At 41.7% G+C, this 4050-nt stretch overlaps 1 non-coding gene across 1 annotated transcript; it reads right to left on the bottom strand.

The window, feature by feature from the left end:
- Positions 1-707: 707 nt before the first annotated feature.
- Positions 708-894, bottom strand: LOC112917643 (U2 spliceosomal RNA). The gene has a single exon (XR_003234505.1). It is a non-coding gene; the product is annotated as a U2 spliceosomal RNA (small nuclear RNA).
- Positions 895-4050: the final 3156 nt, after the last annotated feature.

Genomic DNA, 4050 nt, shown 5'->3' with positions numbered 1-4050 from the left:
TAGAAATATCTTATAAATGAAGACACCTACCAAAAGTTAGGACCGGGAGCCCAGGTGACTCAGGGGTTTGGCCCCGCCTTCAGCCCCGGGCCTGATCCTGGAGACTCGGGTTTGCGTCCCACGTCGGGCTCCCTGCATGGAGCCTGCTTCTCCTTCTGCCTGTGTCTCTGCTCCTCTCTCTCTCTCTCTCTCTGTCTCTCATGAATAAATAAATAAAATCTTTAAAAAAAATTTTTTTTTTTTTTTTAAGTTAGGACCAGGGCAGCCCCGGCGGCGCAGCGACTTTAGCGCCGCTTGCAGCCCAGGGCGTGATCCTGGAGACCCGGGATCGAGTCCCACATCAGGCTCCTGCAGGGAGCCTGCTTCTCCCTCCTCCTGTGTCTCTGCCTCTCTCTCACTCTATGTCTAAAATAAATAAATAAATCTTAAAAAAAGAAAAAAAAAGTTAGGACCAGCTATGACAATTAGGTATTCTATAAATAATGTAATTGCATACTTTATCTTGCAAATGAGGGCACTTTTGATATTGAAAGGCAGAATAATAATAATATAATCTTATACATACATATTATAACATATATAATTAATATATAATAAAATATAATTAATATAATAAATATGAAGTTACTATAATGAAATATATAATTAATATACAACATAATTAGTCCTGTATAATTATAGGATTGTATTATTATTATTTTGTCTCTGAGGGGGCCACCATTCCTGAAAGTACTATAATACCTGGTTGATGTGTGGAGTGGACAGAACAAGCTCCTTTTCCATTTCCGTTCTCCAAAAATCCATTTAATATGTCCATGGATAGAGGATGTATCAGATATTAAAGTGATAGGAACAGATACTACACTTGATCTAAGCCAAAGGCTGAGAAGTGATGAAATGGGTAATTATTAATAACTGTGCCAGAACAACAGGTGTAAACCAAGAGTGCCCTAGAATGTATAGTAGCCCTGTCAATAAATCTCTTAGAACTCAAAGTCATTCATTCAATAGCCATTTTTCAGATGCCTAAGTGTCATGGTCTGTATTAGGTGCTGGAGAGTCTAAGACAGATAAACTGAAATTCCTGCCCTGAAGAGCTTTCTGTATAGCTAGGGAAGCAGATAAAAAAAAAAAAAAAAATCAGGCAATTATTGTGAAGTGTTAAGTTCCATGACAGATATCAGCCCAGGGTAAGGCAGGCAGGAAAGACACCTGAGCTAAGTATGTATGTATATATGTATGTATGTATGTATGTATGTATTTAGATTTTATTTATTTATGAGAGACACAGAGAGGGGCAGAGATGTAGGCAGAGGGAGAAGCAGACTTCCTGCAGGGAGCCTGATGTGGGACTCCATCACAGGACCCTGTATTGTGACCTGAGCCGAAGGCAGTTGCTCAACCGCTGAACCACTCAGGTGCCCCAGTTTTTATTTTATTTTTTAAAGATTTATTTATTTATTTGAGGGGGGAGGTGCAACAGAGGGAGAGAATCTTTAAGCAGACTTTCCGCTGATCACAGAGCCCACATCAAGGGCTTGATCTCCTGACCCTGAGATCATGACCTGATCCAAAACCAAGAGTTGGATGCTTAACTGACTGAGCCACCCAGGGGTCCCTTGAGCTACATTTTTAAACAACAAAGTGTTACCAAAGGGTTTGCTGAAGGTGGCAGAGGGTATGTTGTTGAAGGCTTTCAGGTACCAGCTAAGCAATTGGGACAATGAAATAACAGTATTAATAGCAAGTTAGATTTGCATAGCCTTTTAGAGAATTGTCAAAAATTGGGTTGCTTGCCCAGAAGAAAATAGAGAAGCAACAGTGTCAGCATAGCCAGAGGAAATGAGAATAACAATCCATAAAAGAGATGAGCACTCAGCTCCTCATGCAATTTCCATGGAGGCCAATCAACAGCTGCTCCCAAGGGCCCTGTTCTCCACCTACTTCTCTTTCTGCATTCCCCCTGGATGACCTCATCCACTCCCAAAGTTTCAAAGGATAGTTCATTGTTGATGCCTCCTAAATGGGTATGCTAGTCCTGGGCTTTCTGCTGAACTGCAGGTCTGAATATTCCCTGCTCATTGACTCAATTTTAACATATGTACTAACATTTCCCTCCCTCCTCAAATCTGCTCTCTTTTCTGGTGTTCTATATTTTACAGAAAGACCTCTCTGTCTACTCTGTTTTTTTGTTTTTTTTTTTTTTAAACAGGAGAAAATCAAATGTATTTATTTGTTTTTTAAGTTTTTATTTTTATTTATTTTTTGTTTTTTGTTTTTTAAGTTTTTAATTCCAGTACAGTTAACATGCAGTGTATTTCAGGTGTACAATATAGTGATTCAGAATCCTATACATTACTCAGTGTTCATCAAAATAAGTGTACTGTTAATCCCCTCTACCGGAACGCCTGAGTGGCTCAAGGGTTGAGCGTCTGCCTTTGGCTCAGGTTGTCATCCTGGGGTCCTGGGATCAAGTCCCACATGGGGCTGCCCACAGGGAGCCTGCTTCTACCTCTGCCTCTCTCTGTGTGTCTCTCATGGGTAAGTAAAATCTTTAAAAAAAAAATCCCTTCTTCCTATTTCACCTGTCCCCCCACCCACCTTCCCTCTGGTAACCACCAGTTTGTTCTCTATAGGAAAGAGTCTGTTTCTTGATTTGTCTCTTTTTATCCTTTGTTCGTTTGTTTTATTTTTATTTTTTTTAATTTTTTTTTAAATTTTTATTTATTTATGATAGTCACAGAGAGAGAGAGAGAGGCAGAGATACAGGCAGAAGGAGAAGCAGGCTCCGTGCACCGGGAGCCTGACGTGGGATTCGATCCCGGGTCTCCAGGATCGCGCCCTGGGTCAAAGGCAGGCGCCAAACCGCTGCGCCACCCAGGGATCCCCAAATCCTAAATTCTTTTTTTTATTTTATTATTTATGATAGTCACAGAGAGAGAGAGAGAGAGAGAGAGAGAGAAAGGCAGAGACATAGGCAGAGGGAGAAGCAGGCTCCATGCACTGGAAGCCTGATGTGGGACTCGATCCTGGGTCTCCAGGATTGTGCCCTGGGCCAAAGGCAGGCGCCAAACCGCTGCGCCACCCAGGGATCCCACTGTTTTATTTTTTTTAATTCCACATATGAGTGAAATCATATAGTATTTGTCTTTGACTTATTTCACTTAGCGTTATACTTTCTAACTCCATCTATGCTGTTGCAAAGATTTCATTTTTTTAAAAGATTTTATTTATTTATTCATGAGAAACACAGAGAGAGAGGCAGAGACACAAGCAGAGGGAGAAGCAGGGTCCTTGAAGGGAACCCAATGTGGGACTTGACACTGGATCCCGGGATCACACCCTCAGCCAAAGGGGCTCACCATTGAGCCACCCAGGCATCCTGTCTCAGTGCTCTTCAAGCCCTATTTAAATTCTCTTGATTGTAAGATCCCCTTCCCCACCTTTATTTAGCCTCAGCCAAAGAGGAGAACTGAAGCTTTCATTAAGTTACTCTGGCCCTTTATTAAAGGCTTGCTTGAGAGACAGTTGGGATTTGGCTTGCATTCTTTTCCAGCCACCTGAATGGCAGGTTGAATGGGCTTAATGGATCTAAGACGATGACAGGGAAGGCCAGGGAAGGCCGGTGACTAATGCATTTAGCCACCTTATTTCCAGAACAATCACCTGAGTGAAAACCTTCTTGTCATCCTTGATCAACCTGGTTAAAGGGAGTTAGGCTGGTATCAGTTCAGTGTAGAATATGTGCTTGTACATACATGATATCGAGAAATCAGAGCCTCGTTTTACAATATCCCTCCCAGGTTTTGCTTCATGGTAATGATTCTCATTCTCCATGATCTATCATCAACACTGGCACTTTTGATCACCTTCTCCTTGAAACTCCAATATCCTTTAATTTCAGTGACCTAACCCTGTATCATTACTTCAAAGGCAAAACAAAGTTAAGAACTCTACTCTCACCACGGGGAGCCTGGCTGGCTCAGTCAGAAGAGTATGCAACTCTTGATCATGGGATCTGGAATTCAAGCCCCATGTTTGGTATAGAGA

This window comes from Vulpes vulpes, chromosome 8 (assembly GCF_048418805.1).
Source record: "Vulpes vulpes isolate BD-2025 chromosome 8, VulVul3, whole genome shotgun sequence".
NCBI classification, from domain to species: Eukaryota; Metazoa; Chordata; class Mammalia; order Carnivora; family Canidae; genus Vulpes; species Vulpes vulpes.
The sequence above is the reverse complement of the archived record's forward strand: the minus strand, read 5'-3'. Positions and strand labels throughout refer to the sequence as shown.